This window comes from Protopterus annectens, chromosome 2.part1, assembly GCF_019279795.1.
Source record: "Protopterus annectens isolate FY-2018-M chromosome 2.part1, PAN1.0, whole genome shotgun sequence".
NCBI lineage: Eukaryota > Metazoa > Chordata > Ceratodontiformes > Protopteridae > Protopterus > Protopterus annectens.
The window spans coordinates 1,084,268,100-1,084,280,971 of NC_056729.1; positions in this window are offsets into that span (position 1 = coordinate 1,084,268,100).

Consider the following 12,872-nt stretch of genomic DNA (forward strand, 5'->3'; position numbering starts at 1 on the left):
GTTCAGTGGGCACCCATCCATGTGGTAATTCGTGGGAACTCAGTTTTTCCCAAAGGGGATGATGCATTTTTTGGCATTAAGCTTAAGGCTATGGTTTCTACACCAGTCACTGGTCTCAGTGAGGCCTTTCTGTAGGATGTCTACATCACTCGGGTTGTTAATAATGGCTCCCAGTTTGCAATCATCTGTGAACTTTGTCAGCCAGAGTCCCTTTGTGTTGGTCTAGACTTCAGAGAAGTAGATACCAAACAGGAGAGGACCCAGGACCAAACCGTATGGGACTCCACTCGTGACTGGTTAGCAGTCTGACTTGGAGTCAGCTACTTTCACACTGTGGATTCTACCTGTGAGCCAGTTTGCAATCCACCTAGTGATATATGGTTTGTTGCCTAGCTTAGTGAGTTTTTCTATGATTCCTGAGTGGGGAATGGTATCAAAGGCCTTGGCCAGATCAAGGTAGGCTGTATGATCCACCTTGCCATCATCCACAGCTACTTTCATACCGTGGGTTCTACCTGAGAGCCAGTTTGCAACCCACCTAGTGATATAGTGGTTGATGCCTAGCTTAGTGAGTTTTTCTATGATTCCTGAGTGGGGAATGGTATCAAAGGCCTTGGCCATATCAAGGTAGGCTGCATGAACCACCTTGCTGTCATCCACAGCTCTGGTGACTGACTCAAAAAAGTTGACCAGGTTGAGCAGGTATGATCTACTCTTCACAAAACCAAACATCTGGGATCCAGAGTTTGGAGATTCCCCTATATCCCTGTTTATTAGGTCCATGATGATGCATTCCATAGTTTGCATATCAGACTCATCAAGTTAATGGGACAACAGTTCCCAGGCTCTGTAATCGCTCCTCCTTTGTGGAGAGGGATGACTGTAGCAGTGTGTCTTTCAATAGGGAAAAGCCTGAGCTAAGGCTGTGATTGAACAGGGTACACAGGTGAAGTGCCAGTTCACTCTGTAGTTCATGTAGAACACAGCCAGGGATATTGTCAGGTCCCATAGAAGCTGTATTCTTGGCCTTGGACAGTGCTGTTTTAACCTGTGCAGTAGTAATACTTGGTGCCTGGTAATCTACTGGTATTGTGACTGATTCCTTTAGGGGGAGGGGTAAAGTTGGCACTGAATCTGTCGGCCAGTATATTGGCAAGATCTGTTGGCTCGGTATAGGTGGTACCATTGTGCAGTAGCTCAGAGCAGATCTGGGTATTGCTGCGGAGATTTTCTACATAACCATAGAAGGCCCAGGTTATCTGTTGCAATTCTGTTTTCATAGCTAGCTTTTGAGGATTTGATGAGGGATCTCAACTTTTTGTTGAGGCTGACAAGGGAGTTTTTCCAGCCTTGGGACTTCACCTTATTCCGCATCCATTTCCTCCTTCTGTTGTAGAGTTTGTTTATGGCAGGAGACCACCAGATGTGCTTCCTTTTTTTGGAGGAGTTTGTCTTGATTCTGTTGGGTATGGCGAGATCCATCCTTTTGGGTACGTGTTCGTACAGTGCATTAGTGTATGATTTTGAGGTTATACAACTGATCTCCATTTGCATGGGTGAAGTGAAGTTAGCCACCTCTGGTTTTAGGATCCCAAAGTTAGCTTTGGAGATGTTTTTCATGGTGGTTACCTTTGCAGGGGTGTGTGGGAGGGATGTGGATTTCCAAGGTTATTAGTTTGTGGTCGGATCTAACCAGGGAGGAGTTGACTATTGGTGTAGAGCAATGGACGCCCATGTTAGTAATGACCAGGTCAAGGATGTTGCTACCTCTAGCGGGGGTAAGAATGAGCTGTTCTAAGGCACTGGAATTAATGAATTCCATGAAACGTTGGACAAGTGTATTGGTACATGAGAAGTTTTCCCAGTTAATGGAGGGGAAGTTGAAGTCGTCCAGTATGAGAGTGTTAGGATGGACCCTGATATTCTCCAGGGTGCTTAGGAGCATTGAGTGTGAGTCTTGGGACATGGTTGTGGACCTTTAGCAAGCTGCAATCTGAATCGCTGTCTTATCCAATGTTAGCTGCACCTGAAGTATCTCAGATGCATTATGTTTGGCTACTAGTCTGGAGGTGTGCTCATCCTTTATGAATATGGAAACACCACCACCTTTGGAGATTCGGTCCAAGTTCTGGGGGCAAAAGGTATGGAATGAGTTATAGCCTGGTAGTGCAGGAGTGCTTTCTGCTGCCTTGAACCAGGTCTCTGTCACAGCACAAATTTCAATGTTCTTCATTTTAAGGAGTGTTTTGAGCGAGTGCATTTTGAGATTTAGACTTCTAGGTTTGAGCATCTTGACCCTCAGATTGCATTTGTTTGTAGCTGTTATGGTGGTAATTTGGTCTTTGGAACACCACCTAAAAAAGGCACTATAGGGGTGGCAAGAGCCTTGGCCAGTGTTCAGAAGCCTAGGGGTGACAGATGCAGGACATCTCTGGCAAAGCATTGAGGTGTGTCGGTCATGTCATCCCAAGCAGACAGATACTGGATCCCCTTAGAATGACATCAGAAACTTAGCCAATTATTGAAATCAATCATTTTCTGCTTGTATTGTGGTGTTATTCTGGGTGATGTTAGGATGCTGCTCAGGGCTAGGGTCATAACAGCCTGGGCTACATAATCCGAGAGCTCTTCCATGTCTCTTTTCGTGTAGTCCAGGGAGGTATGTCTCAGGTCATTCACACCAACATGTACAATGACAGAGTCATATTTGTACCTGTTGTTGAGGGACCTGAGTGTGTGCATTATGTGTTGGATCCTGGAACCTGACAGGCAGCTGACTGTTACTTATTCAACCTAGTAAGTGGGACATCAGTGTGCTTCACTATCGAGTCGCCTATGACTAGTGTGTTGGGCATGCTGTTTTGCCTTAGGGGCTTTGGTTGAGTGACATGCTGTTTAGGAGAGTTATGTGTCTCATGATTAGTGTTATGTTGTGGTGGTCGAGTGCATTTCTGCCTTGGAGGTCTCTCTTGTTTTGGTAGATTTTTATTGAGAATCTCCACAAAGGTGGATGTGTGGTTTGTGTTTTTATGTGAAGGCAGTGCTGGTTTGTGTTCTGGAGGGTTATGTGTTCCATGTGGTGTGGTGCAAGTGTGGACCTTCTCCTCTTGACTGGCTATTCCAGTCTTGACTGGAGAGTGCGTGGCTTCTAATTTGGATATATAAGTGCATCTCTCGCAAGTCTGAGTGTTGGGAAGTAAGAGGAGAGTGTTGTCAGTGTACATGAGGCAGTTGCTACATTACCTCAGGATGTTCAAGTTCACCAGGTTAATAGGAGAAAGCACACGGGACTGACCTTTAGACATGCCTGGAGGGGTGGGCATTAATAATAAGTACTGGAGCTGTTTCCCTGTAGAACATTTAGTGTTGGTAGCACTTATGTGTAGTACAATAATTGCTGCAAGAAGTCAGGTAAAGTGCTAGACTAAGAAGTTGGTAAAAGTGCAGGAGAGGTGAGGAGAGAACTAGTAGATCTAAGGGAAAAATGAAGAGCAGACTTTGGCACTGCTCAAAAGCTTACTGAGAAGCTGGAAGGCTTCCCTCCAACACAGAAAGGCTTGAGGGGCTCAGAAGCTTACAAACATTCCTGGATACAGCAAATCTGTATCTGGACTACACTAGTTACAGGAAAGGCAGGAAACAAGCTTAGAATTTAGATTTTTTTGTTGGTCAAGTGGAAAGGGAGAAAGGAGGAGCAGAAGATAATTCAAGGTTAAGAAACTAAGTGGGTTGGCCTTCTCAAATGTTGTCTCTGTTTTAGGTAAAATGAACTAATGACACTAGACTCATAGGAGTATCCCAGATCAAATTGCAGTAGGGAAGGGCAACTGCAAAGCCACCAAGTATAAGAATAAGATACCAATAGAGAGGGAGGGTGGGAAACTAAATCAGTTATATGATACACTCCTTAGCTGGAAATAAGAACAAACAATCACAAATAGATGTTTAACAAATCGAGAAAATTTCCAGTTAATACCTCACACAAAGTGAAACTAGCTAGAAAAGATTTATAATCAATGTGACAGTAAAAACATTATTTATCAGGCCCTGTGAGGCAGACAATTTTAATACAACTGTGCAGATTAGTTTATAACTATACAATATTGTAAAATGTATGCAGCAGATAATAAAAGTGCTATAAATATCTATAATAAGCAATAACTAGTAAAATAAGCAAAACACAGGATACTTAATGTTATATATCACAGATCGGAGTTTTGTTCATTGCCCTTCCTCCAATTAGCTCCATGTGAAATGGCAGAAACACTCACAAGGTAACTTCTTAAGTAACAGAAAGTTGAAACCTGTTAGTTTATTTGCCCATTAGGTGTGCAAACATACTGGACCTGGTCCTTACAAACAGAGGTGACTGCTGCATGCTACATCCACTTCCCCCAGAATAATGTCCTTACTGGCAAAGTCAGACCAAAAAGCCTGTGTGATGCCCATGCACTTGCCCAGAAATCAAGGATGCTCAATCCTCACTACTAACACCAGTGAGGGGCATCCATTTTGGGAAAGGGTAATAAATACACACACAGTAAAGTACAATTTCCCTTAAGAGCAACTCTCTTCTGCCCTATTCATTGACTTATCTAAAGCTTTTGACATGGTGAATCACCAAATTCTCTTTACCATAATAAAATCCCTATCACTTGATAGCTCCTCCATAAAGTGGTTCCAGTCCTACCTTGAAAATAGACAGCAGGCAGTACTATGGCACAAGTCTCTCTCTACCCACTTACCAGTCAACCTCGGTGTCCCCCAAGGATCCATCCTTGGACCTCTACTTTTTTCCATTTTCATCAATGACCTCCACCTAGCCATCCCCCAAGCCTCATGTATACAATATGCAGATGATTCCACACTTATATGCTCAGCCTCATCCTCTTCAGACCTCCTATACCTTACCCAACAAGTCTTCAACACAGTAGAGGAATGGTTTACTCATAGATGCCTTCCCTTAAACCCCAAAAAGACTAAACTCCTTCTATTCTCTCCCACTAGCAAATTCCCCCATTGGATTTCTCAGTCACTTCTATCAACAAAACTATTATATCCCCTGAAGCTACCACTAAACTATTTGGAGTCACCATCGACAATAAACTAAACTTTGATATACATATAAACAATACTATAAAATCTGTTAATAAAAAAATTAGGCTCCCTGTATCAGATTAAATCTTTTCTCCTACCCTCTGCTCGTACAACAATAGCACACACATATCTAATATCTCCTCTTCTATATGCCTCAACTATCTTTACTAAACTATCTAAAAATAACCTCTGCAAACTGGAAAGGTCCTATAATAACCGCCAGATTTGCCACAGGAAACCCATTTCGAACCCATCATTGCCTCAATTTAAAACAGCTAGGCTGGCTTGAACTACAGAACCTAATTAAATTCCATCAACTAACTATAGCTCACAAAACCCTTTACACACCATCCAAAACACCTGCTCTAACCACACTAATCACTCCCTACAAAAACTTAGATTCCCTAAGGTCTTCACATAAACTCATAGCAAATTCTACCAAAACAAACAACAAGGCCGGTGACTCTCTTTTTTCTAATACAGTAGGGAAAGCCTGGAATCTTCTACCAAATGATATTTCTACAATTCCCTCACTGTCCAGTTTCAAAAACAATCTGAAAGTATATCTCAAATCTCACTGGCTATGTCATTGCTCCAAACCTGACTAGCTCTATAATCACCCTATACTCTGATCTTCCCTTCTTTCCCTTCAGGAAAAAAAAAAATGTTTTGTTTTTTGGGATATAAACTGCATCTACTGTTAAGATTGGATTCTATACTGACAATTTACTTAGAAGTGTTATAATTATCCTGTAATTTTACTCTGTTTTATGCTTTTTTTTCTTTGTATTGTTTTTGTTTATATGCTTGAGTCATAGAAATTAGTTAAATTAGCTGTATTTACCTAGGAGCTTTTCTCCCTGGGCCTCTACTGAAAATGGACATGTATCCAGTTAGACTAGCCCGGCAAACAAATGTAAAATAAATAAAATAAATAAATAAAATCATAGTCAGTCTGGGGCTGGTTTCTCTCTTTGTCTCCAGGTCCTCAATAAGACTCCCCACTGGCACAACTATAGTGTCCAGATCTCAGCCAGCTGGGCAAGCTATAACCTCTAACACCCTCTTTGTCAATTCAGTGCTTCATGTCCCTGCCAAGTAGCTGACATACACACACTTTGAGATAAGAGTTATATACCACCACACAGACACTCCTGGGGAAGGCTGGCACAGGTTCTCCAGCTGTGCCCCTTTTACCCAGACTATACAGTAGACATCACTGACACCACCCTGCTAATAATTATCAGCTACCCAAAGGCCCTTAAAAGGGTGTCCAATTATTACTGTGCAATATTATTATCCGAATGGTAAGTGCGACTAAACAGGCAAGGCTTATTAGAGCGACTTGGTACAGGATCACTATATACATGCATATACTCTTGGAGCTTTACTTATCTCTACAGAAAAACAGCCACAGTTGAAAGTGTTTAAAATATTTAATAATAAATAATAAAAACACAAGACAATACTTCTTACTACACAGTGCTAGTCAATAGTTTAGAGATCACAGAGAAATACTTAAAATAATCCAGTAGTAAAGTTCAGACATCACAGAAAAATACTTAGTCTAATCTTCCTAGTTCCTAGCTATTCCTAAGGGAAAACATAATTCTAAAATAAATTTACTTATAGAACACAGGCAGAGTGCTGATGAGTTGGATAGTCAAGACAAAATGCTTAATGCTCTCTGATTCTCTCTGTTTAAAGTGATATCATTGTCCTGAGTCACATTACATCATTCTTCACACTTTCCTGTGGTTCCCAGGCTAACAGGCTACATTCTTTAGTAAGCTCACAGTCAGGAAGCAAAACCATAAAGGGCATTTATGCATGCAAATTCTGGCCATTAACTCTGGCCATAAAATAATAGCAAGAATTCCTTCATCTAGACTGGCCTGGAGTTGACTTTAAATGTCAAAGACAGTCATAACGTGTTTGACTTAGCTTCCTTACAGCAGAGTGCACTCTTGTTACATTTTTGCAGTAACACATGTAACAGTATTTTTTCGATTTAAGACAACAGGCCTGTGGCTTATATTGATATTTACAAATGACAGGATTATCTACAAAATTCTATGTGGCTAGGCTTGTAACCTTCACCTATCTTCACTAGCCTACACCTATTGTCACAGCCTGCTTTGAAATACAAATAATAAAATCCATAAGACAAACTTCCTATTATTAAGTGAAAACCTAGGAAATTTGCAAGTCCCATCCAAACCTTGGAAACACTATTGGGGGTGATCTATGTCTAGCATAAAAGGCATCCTAGGATCCCACTCTAATGGTATCTTAAATATCTGCAAAACAAATAGCATCAGGTTTCTCTGATCCAATGACTTAAACCTTGCTTGCAACATAAATAGGATATGTTGGACAGACAGGTATGTGTCTCAGAGCATACTCCTTCTCTGGAACATATTCCCATCTGTGAGAAACAGAGCTCTTCCCTGACCCTATTCAAGCATAACCTGGACCAGTGGATGGCAGATCAGAAATTCACCCCTGGTCTGTCACCTATGTCTCTGATGGACAGAGGTGGAATGTAAATTCTTTACCACTGATGCCCTAGCTTACACTATCCTCTAAATAACCTCTAGGGAACAAAAACTTGTATTCATTTGGGATGCATGAATAGGCTTTAAAAGGTCCTTGTTGTCATTTAACTAGTATACACTTATGAGTCTATGAACCCATGAACCTATGAGAACATTGTTCTCCTTAGTGCTAATATTGTCTTTTCTCTATCCTGATCCGTGCAACTGCATCACACTTTAACCTGCAATGACGTATACAAGTAACCCTAATGAAACTTGATTTAACAAAACTAGTCACTCTAATCATGCCTGTAACAACCATTAAATCATTAACTCATGCCTGAATTACTTACACATGCATCCCTTCTCACACCAATGACTATAGTACCATAAGAAAAGAAATTGTAACATTTTAAATTCACTGATAGTCTGAGTACAGCATGCCTAATAATTTCATCATATCAATGCAGTGAAGCAGAAATCAGCTGAGCAATATCCTCTTCAGATTTTGTACAAGTAACTTGTACATCATAATTCACAAATGGCAAAACAAATCACAAGCTATTATTATTTCCTCTATCATCCTATGTTAAGTCATTAGATCTATAAATAAGTAAATATTCAATGACCAGTCTGTCCTCATTCCCTATGTAAATAACACTACCATGCATTCTCAGCTTTATGAAAGGACACTTGAATTGACCAACTTTTACCGCTACCACCATTGTCATTACCAACACCATATATAACAATTGCATGGAAAAAATGCATTTCCATGAAAGTATTTATTTATTAAGTGGAATTTGAATAACTTGCTAGGATTTTTAAGGGTAAATTTGTTTTTAGCTTACTTTAACAAATTGCACTTTTACACAGTAATTGCCACTGAGCTCAGCTGGTCACAAATAATAATGGCAGGTTTACAGTTACTGGCAGAAACTGACACTTTCATTTGCAGGTTTTGTTTGCAAATTAAGGTCACTTGCACTGTTCCATACGAATCCTAGTAATATATGTGTGTGTATATCATAATATAAGTATAAATAGTTTTAAGGTCATTGTGAACTAGGTGGCCTGAATTGCGATGGCTGCAAGAATGTGCAAAAATTCTTATCATGTCTCAGTGAAACTCGGTTATGCCACATTATGTCAAAAGAAATCTGTATGTCATGTTTCCATATCATTTTAAAGTATGATGTCAATGAAAAATGTTGATTTCAGGTAAAAACATTACTCTGCTTAATGAAGTACACATCAGTGCAATTCACAGACTAATAAATCATGAATGTTTTCCTTAGGCAAACCAATATCATTTCCATTTTGACTGGATGAAAGTGAATGCACAGAGGATCAAAATCCCCAAACTACATTCACAGAAAAAAAATGTCCTTAAACACTTTTAATTGTCTATTTCAGGAGGACAAACCCCACTGCACCCTCTGATATGGGGAACAAGCCTTCTACACCCACCAAACGTATATATACCACCTTCTCATTAACACCAACTCAGAGAAGGGGGGATTACCCCAAAAAGGGGAACCTTGGGCAATTGATGCTTGAGGATTCAATATTCATCGATCAGTAGTGTAACGGCAAATATCATTTGATAATGCTTTACAATGCAATTAGTAAAACCTAACTTGACAAAAAAATCACTTCCATGGGTGAAACCTCTTCATGCATGGCTACTTGGTTTGGGTATAGCAGGCTTACACCCCAGTAGATTTGTCCATAATATCAGACTACTTCCAAAATATGTGAGCATTTATGTTTGTACATAGTACTTTGCACATACTTAAAGCATAATTTATCAAGTTCAAACATTTCATAAAAGCTGGCATTTCCTTGCAGAAACTTTCCTGCTGCCCTAGTCATTGCAAATAACCAACAATTACTGAATTTGCATATAGATGCAGGCATACCCTTCACAGATAACTGCTACAAGTTTGCAAGTCCTGGGAGTATGAATACCACCCTAAGCCTAAGCAGTTACAGTGATTACCTAAGTGTCTTATCCATAAACACAAGTTAATTACATAGCTGGAAAACTTGATATGTAGTGCTGAGCAATAAATGTAGTTTACAGTGCAAAATATAATTTTTAAATTGAGAAGATTAGACTGACTCCATTACTGAATTCAAACTGCTTGTACTCTATGACAAATTGTTTATACTCTGTAACAATATTTGTGCAAATTGTTGTCAATTATTCTCCTTTATCTTTAGTTAGAACCCAAGTCTTTTGTCCAACAGTTGTAAGCAATGGCAGGGTAATGTACCATAACTGTAAACATTTTTTTTTTGCATCTCAATGATTTGTCCACCCTAACCCAGCCACTGGGGCTGCACAAGCCAGTGCATTTCTTTGTGCCGGTCCCAAGCCCGGATAAATGGGGAGGGTTGCATCAGGAAGGGCATCCAGCGTAAAACTTCTGCCAAATTACCGATGAGGAGAACATTTCATATTTACATACCGGATCGGTCGAGGCCCGGGTTAACAATGACTGCCACCAGTACTGTTAGCCAACAGGGTGCTGGCAGAAATTGGGCTACTGTTGGCCGAAGAAGAAGAGGAGGGGGAAGGCATGCCCAAAGGCAGGAAGAGAGGAGGAAAGTTAGGAGTGTAGTACTGAGTTAGAAACTTTGAATGTTGGCAGTATGACTGGTATAGGGAGAGAGCTAGCTGATATGATGGAGAGAAGGGAGGTTGATATATTGTGCGTGCAAGAGACCAGATGGAAGGGAAGTAAGGCCAAGTGTATAGGAGGCAGGTTCAAATTGTTCTATCATGGTGTGGATGGCAGAAGAAATGGGGTAGGGGTTATCCTAATGGAACTGTATGCCAAGAGTGTTTTGGAGGTGAAGAGAGTATCTGATAGAGTGATGTTTATGAAGCTTGAAATTGATGGCGTAATGATGAATGTTATTAGTGCATATGCTCCACAAGTTGGGTGTGCAATGGATGAGAAAGAAAAATTTTGGAGTGAGTTGGATGAAGTGGTGGTGAGTGTACCCAAGGGTGAGAGACTAGTGATTGGAGCGGACTTCAATGGGCATGTTGGTGAAGTGAACAGAGGGGATGAGGAAGTGATGGGTAGGTATGGTGTTAAGGAGAGGAATACAGAAGGTCAGATGATTGTGGATTTTGTGAAAAGGATGGACATGGCTGTGGTGAATACGTATTTTAAGAAGAGGGAGGAGCATAGGGTGACGTACAAGAGTGGAGGAAGATGCACACAGGTGAATTATATCCTATGTAGGAGGGCCAGTCTGAAGGAGATTGGAGACTGTAAAGTGGTGACTGGGGAAAGTGTAGTTAAGCAGCATAGAATGGTGGTCTGTAGAATGACGTTGGTGATCAAAAAGCAGAGGAGGAGTGTGAAAGCAGTGCCAAGGATTAAATGGTGGAAGTTAAAAAAGGGTGATTGTGAGGTGGAGTTCAGGGAAGAGTTAAGACAGGCACTGGGAGGCAATGAAGAGTTACCGAATAGCTGGGTAACTACAGCAGAGATAGTAAGGGAGACTGCTAGGAAGGTGCTTGGTGTGACATCTGGACAGAGGAAGGAGGACAAGGAGACCTGGTGGTGGAATGAGGAAGTACAGGAGAGTATACAGAGAAAGAAGCTGGCAAAGAAGAAGTGGGATTGTCAGATAGATGAAGAAAGTAGACAGGAGTATAAGGAGATGAGGCGCATGGCAAAGATAGAGGTGGCGAAGGCTAAGGATAAGGCATATAGAGAGTTGTATGAGAGACTGGACACTAAAGAGGGAGAAAAGGACCTGTACCAATTGGCTAGACAGAGGGACAGAGCTGGGAAAGATGTGCAGCAGGTAAGGGTGATAAAGAACAGTGAGGGAAACATACTCACAAGTGAGGAGGGTGTGTTGAGTAGATGGGAAGAGTACTTTAAAGGGCTAATGAATGAAGAGAGTGAGAGAGAGAGAGAAGGTTGGATGATGTGGGGATAGTGAATCAGGAAGTGAAGCAGATTAGCAAGGAGGAAGTAAGGACAGCTATGAAGAGGATGAAGAATGGAAAGGCTGTTGGCCCAGATGACATACCAGTGGAAGCATGGAGGTGCTTAGGAGAAATGGCAGTGGAATTTTTAACCAGATAGTTTAATGAAATTTTGGAAAGTCATTGGATGCCTGAGGAGTGGAGAAACAGTGTTTTGGTACCTATCTTTAAGAATAAGGGTGATGTGCAGAGCTGCAGTAACTACAGATGGATAAAATTGATCAGTCACAGCTTGAAGATATGGGAAAGAGTAGTGGAAGCTAGGTTAAGAAGGGAGGTGATGATTAGTGATCAGCAGTATGGTTTCATGCCAGGAAAGAGCACTACAGATGCAATATTTGCTCTGAGAGTGCTGATAGAGAAGTACAGAGATGGTCAGAAGGAGTTGCATTGTGTCTTTGTTGACTTAGAGAAAGCATATGACAGGGTGCCTAGAGAGGAGTTGTGGTATTGTATGAGGAAGTCGGGAGTGACAGAGAAGTATGTAAGAGTGGTACAGGATATGTACAAGGGTAGTGTGACATTGGTGAGGACTGTGGTGGGAGTGACAGATATGTTTATGGTGGAGGTGGGATTACATCAAAGATCAGCTCTGAGCCCTTTCTTATTTGCAGTGGTGATAGACAGGTTGACAGATGAGATTAGACAGGAGGCCCCATGGACTATGATGTTAGCAGATGACATTGTGATATGTAGTGAGAGTAGGGACCAGGTTGAGGAGACCCTGGAGAGGTGGAGATATGCTTTAGAGAGGAGAGGAATGAAGGTCATCAGGGCTAAAACAGAATATATGTGTGTAAATGATAGGGAGGGTAGAGGAATGGTGAGGATGCAGGGAGTAGAGTTGGTAAAGGTGGATGAGTTTAAGTACTTGGGATCAACAGTTCAGAGTAATGGTGAGTGTGGAAGAGAGGTGAAGAAGAGAGCACAGGCAGGGTGGAATGGGTGGAGAAGAGTGTCAGGAGTGATTTGTGACAGACGGGTACCAGTAAGAGTGAAAGGGAAGGTCTACAAGAGGGTAGTGAGACCAGCTATGTTATATGGGTTGGAGACGGTAGCATTGACAAAAAGGCAGGAGTCAGAGCTGGATGTGGCAGAGTTAAAGATGTTAAGATTTGCACTGGGTGTGACTAGGATGGACAGGATTAGGAATCAGTATTTTAGAGGGTCAGCTCAGGTTGGACAGTTTGGAGACAAAGCAATAGAAGTGAGATTGCGTT